At 36.5% G+C, this 20,740-nt stretch overlaps 1 protein-coding gene across 1 annotated transcript in view; it reads left to right on the top strand.

The window, feature by feature from the left end:
* Positions 1-2,806: 2,806 nt before the first annotated feature.
* LOC129770548 (guanine nucleotide-binding protein G(q) subunit alpha) overlaps positions 2,807-20,740 on the top strand; it is a 58,404-nt gene continuing 40,470 nt past the window's right edge. The window contains exon 1 of the mRNA XM_055773452.1: positions 2,807-2,998. The gene's annotated coding sequence lies outside the window, so the exon portion shown is untranslated. The remainder of the gene's footprint in view (positions 2,999-20,740) is intronic.

Genomic DNA, 20,740 nt, shown 5'->3' with positions numbered 1-20,740 from the left:
GTTTTATTTTTCTCGATGTTGCGCGGGTAAAGTTTGGAATCAGAATCTCTGTCACTGTATTAGTATGAGGAATGTTTGTTTCATTTGTTTTATGTTGTACGATGGGATATACTATTGTCCCTAATTGTCATACAACACAAATCGGCAACAATTTAATACCTGTGTTCTTCTTGAAATTTTTAGCGTAACCTCAATAAGAAATTATTGCTAGTGTAACCTCATAAGAAATCTCAATAAAACATTTAAAAATATAATTATCTAACAAACTTCGTATAATGTGAAAATTTTCTATTGAAATTTTTCTTGATTTGAACCAGAATTCATCGCTCCTGGCCTTGACTGGTCTATGAAAGTACCTCATAACTTACATAGCATGAAGACTAACTATGAGTGCAATACAGTACTGTAGTTTTCATCACACAATCCGATAAACTGGATTGTAATTCTTCCTCAATCTTGTAACTTCCATATATATGGTGGAAATACGTGCTGAATAATATGGTGCTATGGGCTTTTAGCGTCATTGCGAAGAAAAATAGGAAAAATAGGTCAGAAGGAGCAGTCGAGAACACAATTCCTTCTTCTACGTGAGTAAAGTCACGTCTTGTATGCAATTACTTCCACTTCCTTGGTCTGGGTGGTAGCCAGAAAGGACTAGGAATAAACCAGACACATATAAATATTTGTTTTTTTTATATTTATATTTTTATATTTCTATGATAGTACAAGTAATAGACAAGAACGCGCCTATTGCATGAACAGTGAAAACTAAAGCTTAAGAATATTTAATTGTATATACCTTTGGCTTCAATTGTTACAAATATACGAAGTTACCAGACCCGTAGAAGTATTGTGCATCTGTGGCAACCTTGTCGCCCAAATTAACGTTGATGCAATTGAGCTTGGTGTTCCATTTATGTAAAGTGAAAATGGTAATGGTAATAGGAATACGCTTTTACAATAAAAACTATGAATGAAAGTCCACTTTTTCGTATCAAATATGGTTGGGATTCTACCAAAACGAACCAAGCGCCATTTTTTTCAAAATTGAGTTACTTACACCATTGAATGCAGAAAATAATAATCTATCGACCGTAAAATGACCATGTCAAAACAAAAATTCTGTGTAGCAGACTGTAAAAAAAACGAAATTGCATTCAACCAAAGCGAACCATAAACCCGCAATATGGCATCGGTCGATAGTGATCGTTTTCTCCAAGAGGGCAGATTCGAATCTTCCACAGATTTGTCTGTTTCGGACTGCTCCTAGAATCAAATGTCGTTGGGATCTGGTAAGTAAGACAGCCTATGGGCTGCAATGAAGTGTAGAAGCGCTGATCTGCAGTTTTCAAAATTCCGTACCAAGTGTAATGCATTCTTGAATCAATTTATTATCATTTATTAAGTTTTTTTTGTCGTTTATGACAGCCAAAGTGAGTCAATATTGGTGCTCCCGTGGCCGAGTGGTTAGCGTCATAACTAACATGCCGGGTGTTCGGGTTCGATTCCCGTTCTGATCGGGGGAATTTTTCTTCAAAGAAATTTCCTCCGACTTGCACTGTGATCACGCGTATTCTAGATCTTGCCACTCAGAATGCATTCAAGGCGTGTTATTTGGCATAAAATCCCAACTAAGTACTAATAAAAATGACGCAAGTAATACTACGTTGAGACGGCGAAGTTCCTCTAGGAACGTTAGTGCCATTGAAGAAGAAGAAGAGTCAATATATATATATATATATATATATATATATATATATATATATATATATATATATATATATATATATATATATATATATATATATACCATTCATGAAATTAGTCAAGAGCCGTTACAAAATACTAATGTGTTATGTAATGGTATTATGTTAATAGCTAGCATAGATTTGGTTCGCTCTGGCTGCAAAGGAAACGAAGTTTTGCGTGTCTAGCAGAAGCATAATTTTGTTTTTGTCATATTTCTAAAGGTTTTGAATCAGAAATTGACGAAGATGTGTGCTTACAGCATGGAAGGGAGTATTATGTTTGACATCCTGTTTGTAACACGTTAGCGAAAAAATGAAAGATTTGATTCGACACAGTCAATTTGTGGGAGCTCAAACTTCAAATTGAAATATCTCAAAATAATGTTTTTGGTGCTTGGTTCGTTTTGGCAGAACCCCGACCATATGTGTTCCATAAGATGTGCTCCCGTGTATTCTAGAGCTTGCTGCTTCAGAATACATTCAAGGCGAGTTTTTCGGCATATAAATCTTAAATAAGTACTACTAATAAAAAGACGCAAGTAATAACTACGTTGAGGAGGCAAAAGTTCCACTAGAAACGTTAGTGCCATCCAAGAATGTGTTCTATAAGATGGAGTATTTTCCACAAGCGGTGAAAATATCTTGAATGAAAATTTTGTTTGATAATGATTTCATGTTATAGACGAAGTTTTAGGGGAAATGTTAGGAAATTATGGAAAAATTAAGTAATGATGATGAACTAACAGCTAACCTAACTAAGACATCTTTTACCCTGGAAAAATATTGTTCCGTTCTATTCTTAAATCCTAACTCTCCGATAGACTTAATCTATCAATATAAATATTTCTGTGATACCATTGCTGAATCAATCCAACCCGGTTCATTTTTACTCGGGTACCCGGCAACAGAGTACGGTGCATTTTTCATTTTCGAATGTCCGTGTTTGTGTCAATGAGAAGAGAAAGCGAAACAAAAAAAGAGCGAGAGAACGGTGCGAGAGCGATTCTGAAATTTCAGCCATATTGAACAAAGTTTGGCATTTGAAGTTGAAAGTGCAAAAGCATCAGGAATAGGAGTTTCGTGTTCGCGACGTTCCCGTGTTGAAAAATCGCGATTACTGCGAAGGCCAGAATAAAGGGGCACCCAACTTATGGATTACAACGGCGTCTGCTGGGGCCCCACTTGAGCGCGCTGTGTTGGTTCGAGTTGCGGACGGAATTTCGGCGTTGGCAACAGAAAGGAAAAAAAAGGTGAACGGCGAGAAAAATTGTTCGGTGTTCGGTGCGAAACAAAAGTCGAATATCTCGCCCAATAAGAAGTTGGTCATCGTCGCAGTAGTCGTGGGTTTGCAAATGCGATTACCCTTTTCTCCCCGTCCATTCGCGAGTGTGCGTGCAGCGACGTGCTTCACGGAGCAATCGGTGCTGTTCTGGAAGAAGAGTTTCTACTACGGCTGCTCGTGCACGGAACGGATAATCCGTGCAGGGAAACTACCGTTGCCGCAACCCGGCGGTGCACTCGCCGAGATTCATGTAGCTCAGAGACGATGTGTAGTATCAATTTTTCGATGTTCGTTTGTCATAATTTCAGCAGCCGGTGATTATTGGTAGTGCCCATATAATACTCCCTGTCGCTTGCGAAGAGAGCAGAGGCCAGAGGAAAAGCCCTTCCGAGCAAATCGTTACTGTGGAGAAGAAGCGAACAAAAATCTCGCTTCAAATAGTGCTTTATGAATGAATGTCTTGGCAATGAGATAAGATTTAGTGTCAAGTGAATAACTAACAAAAGCTGTGTTGTGGTACGAGCTGGATTTGTGAAATGTGGTGCATCTGATCATCCAACTAAGTTCATGGAGGACACGGAATATAAGAGAGTGGAGAGAAGAAGAGAGGAGTTGAATGAAACAATAAACACCATGCCCATTCTGCTGTAAATTGTGATGATCATCTTCCACTATTACTCGTTTCTTCTGCGTAAAAGGTTTATTCTCTCCATTCTATTTAGAACACGCAATCAGAATCTGCCTCCGTGTTCATGACTTCCGCGAGATTCGGCTGGATTGAATCGTCCAATGCATCAATTTGACCTCTTTTCGTTGTCCGTTGTCCGGAAATCGTTCGAGGATAGACGATGCAAAGCAAAGTGATGCATAATTTGAACAATAAGAAAATATTTAAGACGACTATGTAAAGGTGATCTATTCTGAATGGCATTTTGAAGACAACATTCACATAAAAGTGGCCTTACAGTTCTGTTTGCCAATATGAATATTATGAACAATTCTAACAAACATCAGCTGGTGCGTATATACGATTGAGAAAATTAATTTATGAGCATGAAATTGTGAGGAACGAAAATTCTCGGCTCGGGAATATGGTTGTTCGTGGCTAATAGCATAATGCTTGAGAAACAATTTGAATCATTATAGAATTCTACATTAATCGTAGAAAACTAGTCGAGGGTAACGGGTAGTCTTCTGATTAGTATCGTCAAAATCATAAGAAAATGTCAAACTGTTGCTTCTGGATGAACTGGATGAAAATATCGAACACGAGGGCGAGCATTTCGAACGGGTTTCGTTAAATGACTTAGGTAATGTGGTAGGACTATGAAATTATGTTGGACTTGTTTATCACTTCGGGTATTACTTTAAAATAAACCTGTGTGCAATTTACTACCACTGTCACTCGTGAGAACTGCTGTCTTGAATGTCTCCGCAATCATATCGGAATGACTAAAATTCATAACTTACTTCTGAACAAAGTTTGATACCTTATTCAATGTTTATTCTCATTGGTATTGATATATAGCGCATTTCATTGAACTAACCTTGAGGAATATCAATAAATGTGAACAAAGGATATACAGGGAAACTTCGATATAACGTACCCTCGTTAGAACGTATCCTCGATATTTTCTGATAGAACAATAAATTATCTGTATTGTGATGCTAAAACAAGTTTTGTACCTTCAATCAATCCCGAAATACAGCTGGTTTTGTGATTCCGGATTCTAAATGAATCAAACTTTAATCAACAGTACGAAGGGAAACATCATGAGGAAGGCTGGGTTCGTCTTCTGATTGAAGCTATTCATTAACTGTACTAAAACAGCAACACAATAATGTATTATAGACTACGTTTGTGAGTACTTTATTATGCTTCGATATAACGTACAATTCGATACAACGTACAATTTTGAAAGTGAAATGTACGTTATATCGAAGTTTACCTGTATTTCGTAACTGTGAACTAAATTTTATGAGTTTAGAAAAGAGAATGGGCTTGAAAAACCATTAATTGAGTTAATATAACCCCAGTTTTTCCACACAAAAGGAACTGTGATAGCATAGTTTATTTCAGCTTTGGAATTTTGGTTGTAACTCAAACCATATTCATAAAACTAATTATTGAAACGGTTTGTAACCGGAAAACCTCCGATTTATGATGTGGTCATTTGAAAGATCTAGGTTAAACTATTGTACAATATAGACCAATAATAATGGGGATATAATGTCACGCTCATTCGAATTTTCGAGCGCAAATAAACTAATGTCTTCTAGTGACAATATGTAGTTAGACCGCTTGAAGTTCTCCCGAATTTCAAGTAAAAGTCGCTTTATTGTTGAATTTATTCTATATGCTTGTGGATTTTCTGCTTGGAAAAGTTTAAAAAAAGCAAAAGTCACCGTTGATTATTAAGAACAAAAGTAAACAAGTGACATTGATAAAAAAGCATGCGAATGACACTAACACAAAAGTCCTACTTCTTTTGTCCATATTTTTTACTTTTGACGATATAGAGCCCTATTCCAGAAGACGAGACGAGCAAACGAGCGCTTGCTCGAACTAAAAACAGACGAGTAGCTCGTCTGGCTTCACGACCGTTTGGCCGCGCTTGCCGATTATTCAGTCGAATAGTTTGTTCGATGTGTTTGTTCACCTTGTAGATTTAAAGCATCGGTATTCTAGTATTGCATAAGCAATGTATGTTTTCAACTGTAATCATAATATTCAATTCAGTAATTGCAAGATTTTACAGATTTTCAAATGGGCCTTTTCCGAACAACACAACCAAATGTAAACATTGAACTCATATCCAGGGATGCCAGATGACAGGCACGAAAAGTGTCTTTTAGGATTAGGCGATCTCGGATCGATTCTTAGAAGATCGATCTTTTCCATTCCGATTTCCGATTTTTTGGATCGATCTTTTGTACTCGATAAAATAGAGAAAATCGTTTTTTTTGCTTTCGATCTTTTCGAACTTTTTGTATTTTGTTATTTTACAGTATACATCGATTTTTTATCTCATCAAATGTCACCTAACCTTTTTTTGAACATAATGTCACTATTTGGATTGTCTCTTCTTACTTCTGTTCAAATGCCAACAGAGACGGAACTAGTGGCAGCTACTGAGGGGATGAACTGTAAACGATTGCGCATAGGATCACTGAACCTGATGTTGACATCAATTATAGGCGAAAGAAAAGCTTTTGATTTTCAAAAATCGCTTCGGTAAAGATTGTTTCAGCAAAGATCGATTCTTTAGTACCGATTTAATCAGTGGATCGATCCCTAAGCTGTTTGGAAAATTGATTCGATAAGATCGATCTTCTTATAAAGATCGCCCAATCCTACTTCACATCATATTGAACGAAAATGAGTAATTCAAAACAACTGCTTTATTGGAAATACATGTACATACATGTACAAACTCGTAATCGTACTCCACCATGCAGATCACTTTTTCCTTCTTCTGAAAGTCGAAAACAAGGTTCCGGAACATTCTATTTAGATAAAGTTATAGTGTCATATGAGAGCCAGAAGGTTTGATATCTGTTTTCAGAATACTGTCAACCCTCCTATAACGCGGTGTGTGCGTACCGCAGTATATGGAAACCGCGCTATATCAAACTCAGAATGAGTACAAATCACATCATTCGTACCGCGTAGTATGGATACCAATGAGAATTCATAAAGATCAATGAGAGAAATGATGAAAAAAATAAAACAAAAAGTAGAAGGGTCTGAGCCTAGGGGCACGGATGGAAGTTTGACGTAGGACTGTAATTGTTCAGAACAGATTTTTTTTTAAATGCAATTCTTTTCATTGTTCAGAAATCTGTTAGTTTAATCCTTTTGAAACTCTAAAAAGTAGCCCTGAAAAGGCCGGAAACCGTCAAACGGTTTGTACTTATAATCGAGAGCAGTAGCTTTTTCGGTGGAATAATGCTCGTTTGTAGACTATCACAACCAAGTCGTATTGGTTGTACTGCTCAGTCTATCATAGAAGGAATTGAGTCATTAATGAATATGAGTCATGAAGATTAAACCTTTGCGGTCGTTTCTCTGCTCTCAGTCACCACAGCAAGGAATCACACGAAATACATCATTAAACGATGTTATAGTTTAATTTTTTTTCTAAACGAATTTCAATGTCTAGTGAACTTTTTCACGGATGTATACGGAGTTTCTGGGAATAATAGGTAACGTTACTTGATATTAACAAAATATTGTAAGCGTGGAAAGATAAGAGGATCTCTGTCAAGGGAAAATAATTCATTTATTCATTGCTATACTTGTAGAGTAAGATTTTTTATCTTGTAAATTTCTACAATCGGTGTCTATGTTCTAACCACATTATCCCAAAAAATAAAAAATAAAAATTATAACTGATTACAATTAAATATACATTTAAACAATTAAACAACTAAATATATCATAGATGCCCGTTCCATTCTGCCTATCCATTCCATACATTTACGATATAATTTTGCAGTTGATTGTATAGTTTTAATGTTGGTTGGAAGCTGTTTCCACAAAGTAATTGCACGAACGAAGAAGGTACTACTGTAGTGAGAGAAGTTATGTTGTTGTACGATGTAGTGTCTAACTCGAGAGCTTCTTAATAGTTGCAACTTTTCAGAGAGGTAGTTTGGACCTTGATGGATAATTTTGAATAAGGTAACACAACTTCTAACTTTAATGAAATCAAAAAATGAACAGCCCAGAAGCTGCAGTTGTGAGTGACTTACACTGTCATATATTGATAAGTTAAAATCCCAACGCACGCAATGATTCAAGGCAACTTTTGCGCGATTTAGAGCGCTAGCAGAGGCATTCAAAATTAACTCTAGTCCGTAAAACAAGTGTGGCCTCAAAAGTGAACTGAAAAGCTTCACTTTTGTTGAAATGGATAACATACAAGCCGTAAGCCTCAAATGTCTCACTCCGGCATAGATTTTCGCGCATTGGAAGTTAGCTTGGGAATCCCACTCTAAATCACGCTGAAAAACTATACCGAGACTAGAAACATTATTGACATATTCAATAATATCATTATCAATTACTAGGCTTGGTAATTCAATACATAAATGCCGTCTGGAAATGAACATGGCTTTCGTTTTGGATGAATTTATTGGAAGAAGATTCCTTAATGATCATAGCGAAACATTTCTCAAATCATTTTTGATTGAACAAATCATTTCGTCGGTAGATGCATCAATTGAGCAATGATATAATTGAACATCATCTGCAAACATGTGAATCCTGCAGGTTTGTAGCACTGAGGGAAGGTCATTGATGAATAGAGAAAATAAAATTGGACCCATCACTGATCCTTGAGGTACACCTGATAATATACTGATGGGTGCAGAGAGTTTACCATCTATATCAACAACCTGAGAACGAGCACTTAAATGAGAATTAATCAAATGTACAGTCTTATGAGAGAATCCGAACTGGTGGGATAATTTTTTTAGTAGTTTGACGTGAGAAACCCTGTCAAACGCTTTGCCAGTTAGCGAGTAAAATTCGATAAGTGTATTGATTTTTCGGCCCAATTAACGAACCTTTTTTATTTATTAAATTGTACACTTGTGTTGTTATTTCCACTGTTGATGTCTCAGTGCTTGATATATTTGCTGTCTAATGGTATATATTATAACAGATATCGTAAGAACGATTTAGCGTGATATGCATTTGAAAACTCTTAGACAAACATTACATTTTTCATAGAGTGACCCCCTATATAGAAATCGATGTAGTCCTACGTCAAAACTAAACAAAAAATTTTCATTTAAATGTTAAAATTTCAAAACTGCATTCGGGTGTTCTTCTCTGATAAAAGTGGATCCCTACCCAGATGGGGACTATGGACGTTGATGATGCTGAAGTTAGAGAAGTGGCTTCGCATACTCAATCTGCACATTATTTCTGTAACTATTTTTAAAGTATACTAATTTTGTGAAACCAAAAAACACAATACGCTTGTTCATGTTGTTCATGTTGTAAACGTTTATCTTTGAATAAAGTACTAGTAGCAGCTGAATACTACTTAAATAATGAGAGAGTGCAGAATTCATTCAAACTCTTGTGATCATCCTTTCTCTTTAACATTTCAGATAAACCCCCTCCCACTTTCTGCCGTACTGTTTTCTGCCGCTCCTCTAACCCTGCTTAATAACCAAACGGGCGCACCTTCCTCCATAGATCTGCCTTAAGCTCATCAAGTAGTTTGATAGGTTTGGCAATGACAGCTAATTTTGCAGCACATCTTGACTTGCGAATCATATCCTCTAAGCCGGAGCCTGCCTGAAACCGATGTCGTAAACGGCTAAAATATTATCTTGAATATAAACATATCCAGTTAAAATCATGCATTGGTTGCACGAATAGAACTGATGGGACGTTGTTGAACGGAAACCGCGCTATAAGAGTACCGCGTTATAGGAGGGTTGTCGCAATTTCATCGCCGCGTAATATGGAAACCGCGTTCTGAGAGTACCGCGTTATAGGAGGGTTGACTGTATTAAGTTTGGACACATCTGCGGAACTAACATCTTTACATTGAATAACATCTACTGATTTATTTTGCTGTTGAACGGTTTTTCCGTCTGTGCTCAGGCATTCAAATTGTTCGTCCTCGGCACATTACAAACTTTTTTTGGTTCAATTTGATTTTCATCGATGGTGTATTGGATCAGAATGTTCACTTGAACATCCCAAAGGAAAACATGAAGCAAAGTGTGAGGATTCAAGTTTTACCAAGATAATTACCATAATGGTCATATAGTTCGCACATGGTTATATTACAATTGCAGGGTGGCTATCCATTCGGGAAATGCGGGAAAAAGTCGGGAATAAAAATCCATCCATAAAAATCCAGTCGTGAGTTCTACTGCAGATTTTTAACCCTCCTGTACTCGCGTGCAAAATCATAACACGTATACTCGCGCACGGTGTCACAGACCGAAAATTGAACTTCTCTGTGATGTTGCCATTGTGTATTTTTCAGGCTTTTTTGGTATTTATATGAAGAAGAGGGTATGATTGAATGAAAAAACTCCAAAAAATATGTTTTCTTCGTCTTTATTAAGTTTTAATAGTCATCTTACTAAGCCTCCTCAAAACAGAGTAATTTTTGATACTCCAACACAAATAACGAAATTCGAATTTTTCACTGTTATTAATTAGAAGTAAGGAACTGAATATAATTCATGGAAGTATAAAGAGCTATAAAGTAACATAAAAACTTATTAATCGATTGTGATCTCATTGGAGTAAGAATCAGAACATAGCATAACTGCATGCTCCAAACAAACGCGCACTTCATACACTTCATACAGTTGTTGCGTGTTTTTCGGGTCTTTTATCGAAGAGAATGTATAACTAGAATGTCGATAATTACTAGATGATAAAAGTTCTGGAACATAAAGTTTGCATATTTCTAACATTTCTAACATAACATATCACTGTATTCTTGGTAAACTAAGAATTAATGTCTTTTTTTAGATGGGCATAAAAAGATGACATAAAAGGATTTCTAGGAACTTCCTTTTCTTTTTCTTATTTTCTTGTCGGTATTGTCCATTTTTAAAAAAAATATCCCCGAAACTGTAACTGTTAAAAATTATCATAAGCCACCGATTTGTTTATAGTATACTTTTTACAATTCTTCCACAAGTCAACTTCTTTCATAAGTGTGTATATGTATGACCGTTATATTCAGCGAATATACTATACGAAAGTCAAACATTAATATTTTGCTTTTGAACGTATGAATCGAACGACGAATATATCGACGAATAGTTCATATTTAAATCCGTTCAATGTAGTTACAAAAGGGACTGAAATCAGATAAGAATAGTCCAGTAAAGATCTTATGCACTATATTCAATAAATATTCCACGCCACTAACATTAATGTATACATTTCATTCAACAACATTATAGAATATGAAAAAAGGCACTTGTCCAAAAAAGTTACTCCTATACTCACGTCGGTGTGTCACACCGAAAGTGTTAAAAAAGTGACACACGTCCCCTTTGTACCAACACATGCGATACGCTAAACGATGACGAACGACGAATAACGAAGCTAGAGAGAATCGCAAAGTCGTAGTGTTGATATTTTCTGAGAATTTAACGAATTATTGATTTCTCGGTCTGACAGACCAATGCGCGAGTATAGGAGTGTTAAAGAAATTGTCCATACGATCACTTTGATCACTTGTTATGATTTTAACATTTTGGCACTGAGAAAAGAGTATCGATTGATCAATTTTAAAAATGTTTGTTGTATTTCTCAAAACGAAAACAGTGACAATGACTGAAGTCGTGACGAATTGCTCGTCTCGTTTTCTGGAATAGGGCCCAAAGATGCCACTTTGAGAGAAAAAATGTAGGAGATTATGTCTGGGACATGACCGCATTTCCGACGTAGGACTAGGAAATTGTATTATTCAATTCGCTTGTTTATCACTTCGGGTATTACTTTAAAATAATCCTCTGTGCAATTTACGACCACTGTCACTCGTGAGAACTGCTGTCTTCAAATGTGTTCGCAATCATATCGGAGCAAATAAAATTCAAATATGGTGCATCTGACTTTTGACCAAAGTTTGATAGCTTATTCAATGTTTAGACTTATTGGTATTGTTATATAGCGCATTTCATTAAACTAACTTTGAGGTTATTTCAATAAATATGAACAAAGCATATATTGCGCAACTGCAAACTAAATTCTATGAGTGTAGAAATGATAATTGGCTTGATGAATCGTTGTTAGAGTGAATATACCCCCAGTTTTCCACAAAAACGGAACTGTGATAGCTCGGTTTGTTTATTTGAGCTTTGAAGTTTTGGTTGTAACTCAAGCTATAACCATAAAACTAATTATTGAAACGGTGTGTAACCGGAAAACCTTTGAAGGAGTCATTTGAGAGATCAAGGTTAATCTATTGTATGGTATAGGCTCAAAATAATAAAAATACAATGTCACAATCATTTGAATTCTCAAGCGCAAATGAGCTAATGTCTTCTGAGGACAATATGTATTCAATCCGCTTAAATTTCTCAAGAATTTAAAGGAAAAGTTGCTTTGTTAAATTCATTCTATATGCTTGTGGATTTTCTGCTTGGAAAAGTTTGAAAAAAGCAAATATTTGACCCCGAGACAAAAGTCACCGTTAATTAGTAAGAACAAAAGTAAACAAGTGACACTAATAAAAAACAGGCGAATGACACAAAAGCCCTGCTTCTTCTGACGATATAATTTCATGGAAAAAAAACCCACGTATGCTATCATACTGAAATGTTTTTATATATTTCATAAAGCCTTCACAAATGTCTTCAAAATGAAGACATGTCTTGAAATCGGCATCTCTGCCCCTAACCCACATACCAACCAAACGGTGGCAACATCAACCACACAGTCGTCTTGACTTCACCGTTTAGTTTGACGATGAAAGCTAAATTTACGGCACAATCTTGACTCGCGAATGATATTTTCTTAGCCAGGGATCGGGATCGGTTCCAGTTGGCAGGATAAACGGTAGCAAACTTTGCCAGTTGGGGGTACTGCTTAGAGTTTAATGATAAATTCAAGGAAATTCAAGGATCGTGATTGCGATTGAAACGAAATGTTTTGATCTAACAGTCGATTTCTTTACCAATGGGACTTTTTTGAACCCCCTCACTTAATCAGCTTGTAACTGTTCTAATAATGAATATTTTTTGCCCGATCAATTTTTGTTTTATTTTTGAAAGCTAGGTAAACAAATAATGATATAATGAATGGTAAAGATATGCTTTGTTTTTTTTTCGGAACTCAAAAAAACCTCCGAAATTCGTGCTTCTACACTAGAATACCCCCTGAAGTCTATTATTATGTTATCCGCGATGACGCTGTCTCTCAATCCCGCGGATAATCGGGCTTCTACTGTATTTACAAAAACTTGCAAACTGTTCTAGCGTGGAATGTGCCATTGATGATACATTTATCGGTATTATTATGTGAGAGAGCTCAAAAATGAAAATTTGGGGGAAAATCGAGGTCAAAACCATAGGCTTTCCTAACAACAAATTATGTGAGTGATTACGCACATCAGGCATGTCTAAAAAAACAAAAAAAAAACACTGTTTCCATATCAATAAAACGAATTCAATACAATGCAATACAACATTTTATATTTATTAACTGAAAGTGAACCATAAGTAATCGAATCATCAATATTATAGGCAAAGAAAAATGTCGATTGAACTAACTACGTAAAATATACAATACAGGTCGGACTTGATTATATGTGATTCAATCAAATACAATTGTGGACTCGATTATATACAGTTAGAAATTTTTTTTTTAAATTTTTCAAATATGGTTTATTTTAAGAAAAAATGTTACCTTTCAACGTTAAGATGAAATGTAAGAGGCTTTTATATGTACAGTGGGGTATAAATCGTTATTTTTTGGAGATTTTGCTTCAATTTTCAATTTGAATTGTTTATATCGCATTGTCTATATTGCAGCGAAATTAAGATAGATAGAAGTCGGGTGTCAAAGAACAAATTGTAGAGCAATTTGAAAGCTTCAATTCAATTGATAGAAACAATCAAGTTCAATATGAATTTTTTGGATAAAATTGATAACACTTTAAAATTAATAACTTTGAAGCTTTCCACTTCTAAATTGTTATTCAAATTCACTAATTTACATGTTTCACAACTAAATCCTGTACTAAATTTTCTCTTCTTTCAAATAAAAGCAACAGAATCGTCTTCTGTAGCGTACTTTTTAATGTAGAGTCAGTTTGAGGCAACAGAGTCCTAAACAAAAAAAAAGTTCTATAACTCTGTCATTGTTGAAATTCGAACATATGCGTAGAAGGATTTTGTCATCAAATATTATCCTCTATCATATGAATGAATTCGGATTTTTTATATGAGAAAGGTATTTTATGACTTTAAGGGGATGAATCAAAACATAAATTCTTCTTTCATATTTAAAAAACAAAAAATATGCTTAAAAACGATTGAAAATTTTTTTTTGGCCCGATTATATTCAGGATACGATTATATACAGTGAAAATAAATCCGAAACTGTATATAATCGAGTCCGCGCTGTAGCTAGAAAATTTATGAACTGAAAAAAAATTGCTTCACAAATATCAAAAACATGCATCAACGGTGACCATCAGTAGAGTTCATCGCAGATGAAAATATCCATGCGGACCAAAACTATAAACAACTGTTTGTTTTATCATTGATCTTCCATTGATCAAGAAACGTCCCTTTGTCTGTGCTTTTACTACTACCACCTTCGTAGGCCGGAAGAAACCCTTCCTACCTGCTAGCCACTCGTTTATTTAGAAAGAAAATTTTCTTCAAATTTTCACCAATCGAATGAACCTGCTTGCTGCTGCTGCTGCTGCGAACAGCGATGAGGAGGAGGCCAACCCACCCCACTTTCTTCATTGCGGGTTGGTCGGTGGAGGCCCTCGCTCTCTCCGGCGCTTGTTTCGGTTACTGTGCCATTTTTCTCGATCTCCCACCATTTCTCACTTGCTCTCGCACACTTTCTCCGGCTGCTGCTCACCAGAAGAACTCCCTCTAGCATCGGTTGCTGCTCCCGTCGAACAATCAGTGTTCCAGGATGAGTGATGGATACTTCGAGCGACCTGCTAGGATATCGTTTTGTTTTTCCTACTGCAATGGACTTCAGTAGATCCCAATTGGTGCTGGACGGTTACGTGAATGGTCAATGTCGGTAGAAATCATGGATTTCGCCAGTTGTGTGTCTCGTTTGTTGGAATATCGTCGAAAGTGAAAAATGACTCTAGCTTTTCGGTGTCTCGTGTGAAAATTTTGGGAGCGGCAGGAAGAAATCATCGGAGAGATATCGCGGACGTGAGAGAAGTGTTAGTGCCAGAGGGATTGTTCTTGTGTGTAAGACCGAGAAAATGTAATGTGTGTAGTGTGTAAAATGATCACTTCAAACTGCGTTGTCACTGCAATTCGGAATAATTGTGGATAGTACTCAAACCGACGGACAAAACAACATCTTTGCTTATCCGTGAGCCGGGGCAGTGATAAGAGCTCACCCCGTATGCTGCCAGTCTGTTCCCTGCTGCTTCCACATGAATCGATTTGCTCTCGGTTAGATACACACCATTCGGATACCACTGGTAGTGTTCATTTGCTCTCCGGGGTGATTACACAGAAACCGGAGGAACGTCGGTTGTGTATGCGTGTGATTCTTAGACGGAGTCTACTCTTTTTCTCTCTGGTTGCAAAGAGCGGGTGTCTGAGGAAAATTACCAAATTGCTACCGCCGCCACACACATCCACATACAGACAGAGAAGAGCGTATACTTTGAGTCATCTGAGCCATAGGCGAACCTTCGGCTGCTGAGAGTGTGAATGGCCTGCCGCCGCTGCCATCTTTCGCAGTTATACTCTGGAAAATCATCGGCTGATTCCACGATTTGATTGTTTCGCACGCCTTTTCGCCTTAGTGTAACGTACTGAATTCGGACAAAAACAGGGAACCATGCTGCGACACTTGCGATATGGGGGAGAAAGGGACGGAGGGTAGACAACGTACAACGTGTTCCTAGCGATTAGTTAGTTTACAGAAAAATCGATAACCTGTCATTGTGTATAATAACACGCCCGTCGTCGCCTATACTCGCGGTTGTTACTTTCATCGCAGAGGAGAGATACCTAGCGTTCTAGGTATTCTCCGGTATGCACTTGCTGTCACGCCGTGGTCGTAGACGTGTGTAAGAGAAACCGTGATCGAACTCTTAGGAAAAACACTTCACATACATTCGTCTTCGAGTATGCAAAATAAGACCTTTTTGAAAGGAATTATATTATTAGAACATATTATATGTTCTAGATCCTCCAAAACATGCTGAAGTTCAGACCAATTGATCTACCATTTCAACAACGGCTGGTGCAATGTTCACGACAAGAAATCTAACCCTAAAAGGTTCATAGAGCCCGCGCGCTATGCTGACTTTGAGTTTATATAAGCATTATATGTTATAGGTCATCCAATTCATTCTGATATTTAGAAGATCATAGGATCAATGTGCTCCATTGACTTCAATTGATATGAATATTAAACCCAAGTAATCTTGCTTCCGTTTACATCAATCGACCTTTCAACGAAATGAAAATCCGAAAATCTCATGTGCCATAACATGCGGCAAAGATTAGGTAACCAAAAAAGGAAAACCTGTGCAATTAATTAGACCGGCTGTATATCCTATTATTTATCGCATCTTTATCAATCGATATCCATTCTCACAGTTAAAACCTGAGAAGGTATCCGAGAGAACTTCTCTAAAATCAATCGTCCCGGCGATACGTTAATCATAGCTTTATAGAACTCAATTCGCGACGGCGGAGAGTTATCTTTGGGAAACCTGAAAAGATAACCAGAAGAACTCTCAAATCAATCGGACCGGCGTTATATTCCGTTATTCTTCTATATTGAACTTCCATTTCGAAGGGACACAGTTATCTTTCAAAAGCCTGAGTAGCCGAGAGAACTCTAGAAACAATCGTCCCGGAGTTATGTTCTATTATGCGTAAGCTTTATAAAAATTAAATCGCGACGGAGGAGAGTTATCTTTAGGTAACCTGAGAAGGTTACCGAGAGAAATCCTCTGAAACCAATAGAAGTTCCTCGAATATTGTTTCACAGTAATGTTCGAGTGGTGGGAAACGTTATTTTCATCTGCTCGAATGGTTAATTAATGGCTCATTTCGCTATTTTATCAACTACATGTGAACATTACACGAAGCTTCGAAGTGAATTCTATTTCTCAAGCACTGGAATAGATAAAAAAAAAATGTTTTGAATAACTCAAAGTAGAACTTCTTTAAATAAAACGATTTTTCAGGATCCACTTTTCTTCCAGTTTTTTAGGAGCAATCTTCCAGTTTTTTAAAAATATTGGCAACTCTGGTCACAGTGTCATATGAGCAGAGATGCCAACCAAATTTTTGAAAAAGCTGGAAAAATTTGAAAAAACAGGAAGAATTATTTTTTTTTATTTTTTCTCAATTTTTTATATTAACAGTACAAATAAGGGTATGCAGTGACAGTGTCATTATGTAGCATTGGTACTTAGGGTGGGTTTATATTCATATATTCATGTGAAGAAATATGATGAGATTTATAGAAATCACATCAACCGTTTACACTAGTGTGAACTTCTATAATGAATATATTCATATTTTCGGTGAATTTATTCACCTGAAGTAGAACTGCATCCAACTTTAGTGATTTCTCATCAGTGAGAAATTCACAAGCGTTTACATATGCTGAATTTATTCAAGTTATATATACCTCAAATAAGTGTATCAGATTTATTCTCACCCGTTTACACCTATTTTCACGTGAATAAATCCAGCTATAGCTATAGATCTTCCTAATGTAAACCCGCCATTACGTATTACTGCCACCGGAGCGTTATTTTCAATATGGATTTTTTTTCTTAGTGAAATTGATTGTTCACAATTTGGGGAAACAGGTTTGCTTGCGAGAGACCGCCGCTTCTGACAACGAGTCGGCGGTCGACTCGGATTGCGTCCTTAACCTCGTTAAATGGGAGCTTCGTCACCCTATAACTTTACCCTCAGAATAAATTTTATAGCGAAAAAATTAACTCATGAAAAATTGCGCTTCGTTGACGTTAATATATAAATACCGTAGCATTTTTAAATTTCCTCAATTTGATCATTATTAACATTATACTTTTGTTTTACATTCTGTGTGATTCTTACTAACCCTGACTGTTCTTCATGCATGTCTACATAATTTTTGGAAGCTAGAATTCCGCGCATAGTTTTTGTTCCTGTTCTATTTCTTAGTTTTGTTTTGTTCAAATTGTATTCTGAAAACAATCGTTCAACGATTGCTGAGTAATGCGGCAAAACCAGAAATATTGGAATAATATTTTTCAACTTAGGATAACAAAATGATTGTCATTCCTTTTTAGTGACAAAATTTTACCCCAAAAGAAAGAAGCATCCTTGCGTTCGTTTACAGTGAAGTCAGTAAAATCCAGGTTTCGGATCTCCCCAAACTCGTTATCAACATCCTGAATTTTTCGATTTCGATCGCGAATATTCGGAAGACTTTTATGACATTAGTTGGATCTATATTCGTCATGTTGATAATCAAAGGATCATTGAAATTAAATGCAAGATTTTATATGCGAGCAAATATTCATTGATCAATCGCGGCACCTACATAAACGTTATCCAAACTGACATAATTTTCCTGATCGAACTGCATGTTGTTTTAGACGCAGATTAATTATATTTTTCATATCTGTCTCAAAAAAGTTATCCAAAAGTGTCCTGAACAATCTTGAAATGCTCGAATGCAAAGTTAATAGCTCCGAACCTCCGCTTTGAAATATTCTGGTAATATTTTTCACCATGCTTAGAGTATGAAATGAGAAGGTTGAATGAATGATCATCGTAGTAGGATTATTTAAACCGTCATAGATCGATCTTACTCGGATCTTCTCTACTTTATCACCATTCAAAATAAATTCGGAGCGGTTCGTAACGTTCCAGTATACGTATAATAAAACATTTTTTAACGAAATCCACCGCGTGGCTGACGGATGCAGCATTTTCAACGGTTTCAACTCTAATAGTGTTTGGATTTCAGCAAACTTACTGTATCGTAAAGGACTACAGCTAAGATACAAGTAGATATCCTTACACAGCTGCTCAATTCTATCAGGCATGTGTTTACATGCATATATTGCACACAGAACCATACTATGGCAAACACATTTTAGTATGAACGAACTTGGGCAGTACTTTCCTAGATACGCTCTTTATGACTTCTCGGTACCGGTCATGTTATTAGCCCCTTCGGCAGAATATCCTACAAGAATATCCTGCTTGTATGGTATTCCGTCTCTAACAGGTAACCACAGTCTCGTAAAACGTTTCTGAGTTAGTTTCGATAACCTCAATCAAGTCGTGGAAGCAGTCTTCACAATAGGGAGTAAAAAACTTGAAAATGCCAAAATGAAAAAAGCTGGATAAAACTGTGAAAATTAAAAAAAAAAATGGAGATTTTTGGCCTTTGGCTGTTTCGCTGGTATGCTCAAAGAAAACTGGCAATATACAGGAAAAACTGGAAGGTTGGCAACTCTGCATATGAGAGTTAAAAGGTTTGCTATCTGTTTTCAGAATAATGGTTATTTCTCTAAGAATGGCGAATGTATGTGCTAATGTAGGGAAATTGACTCAAAATCATATTTGTACGCTGATTGAAATCTCAACTCCATTTCGAAGGCGTTGACCAATTTCCAAATTCCGTCATTAGTATGGTACCTCTTGTTCATTGCAACTATCTTCAGCTGGCTTTAGCCGTTATCTACGAGTTTTTTTGGTGTTTTCGGAAGGAATATTCGTCCATTATTCATACATTTTTTTTTAAATCGTATTTTTAGAAATTTGATGATTCCTAAATTTCCTACACATATATCTTCCTTAGTTTTTACTGGGATTGATGCCGGAAGATTGTGGGGGAACATCAATAACTTTTGAGCAATCGTAATGCAACCATGTGCGAACTGCATATGTCTTGTGCTCTGGATAATTATCTTGGTAAAACTTGAATACTCGATTCCATCCCATTTTGTTGACACTTTGTTTCATATTTTTCTCCAGGATGTTCATGTAAACATGCTGATACAAGCCTAAGTTAAAAAACTGCTTCTCCTAAGTTTACGACCATTAATTTGATAATCTTGAAAGAGATCCAATGTTTATGAAATTTGTCAAGTGGTTTTTGGTGATATTATGTTGTTGTTCACTGTTCGCTGTTCAATGTTCACTGGAAAATCAAATTTACCAAATTTGTTTTTCTACGGTCAAAAACATCGGAAAGATCGAAAAGAAAAGATCGATTTTCGTGATTTTTGGAGTAGAAAAAAACGATCCAAAAAATCGGGAATCTGAGAGGAAAAGATCGATCTTCTAAATATCGATCCAAGATCGCCCAATCCTATCCACTATCACTAATTTGACACCCTCGAAAGCAATCCAAATGTTGACATTACACCCAGGTTTTTTTTACGCGGGGGATACGAACCTCGTAAAAAACCGCGTTAATTGGAAAATCCGCGTAAAAAAACATGTCACCTAATGATAGATATCGAATGGGACTATTCTTGTACCGCTGAAATATTTTGTAGTGCAAGTTAGTTCCTATCTCTCCTATCTCGCTTCCTATCTCTTCCAAACATTCCAATTGAAATTCTATTGTTCACGTCCTCTGTACTGTTTTTTTTTTGTCATACCCATTATAAAATTGTTTCAATACACAACGTAGAACGAGTAAAAAGTGTAGTGTTTGGTTACTGTTGTCCCGTAGCTAAGTAGACAGGAAAAGACATTCACAAATCGTCGCCCGTAAAAACCCCGTCCCCGTTCCCCGTTACACAATACCTAAAATCCACGTAAGAATCGTGATAAAGTGCGGCACTAATTTCCTTCGTAAACGCTAAGCTCCGACCTGTGAAAAAAAAATACCTGTGCAAATTTTCAGCTCAATGATTTAGGGGTGCCTCAAAGCTCTCAAAGTTTTGATTTGTTTCTTTCCATACCTTCATTGCCTAAGTCCTAGAAGGTCGATTTTCGGCCAAATTTTTTTTTTTTCGAGATGGCA

The sequence above is a fragment of the Toxorhynchites rutilus genome, chromosome 2 (genome assembly GCF_029784135.1).
Source record: "Toxorhynchites rutilus septentrionalis strain SRP chromosome 2, ASM2978413v1, whole genome shotgun sequence".
NCBI lineage: Eukaryota > Metazoa > Arthropoda > Insecta > Diptera > Culicidae > Toxorhynchites > Toxorhynchites rutilus.
This window is presented reverse-complemented; position numbering and strand designations above follow the sequence as displayed.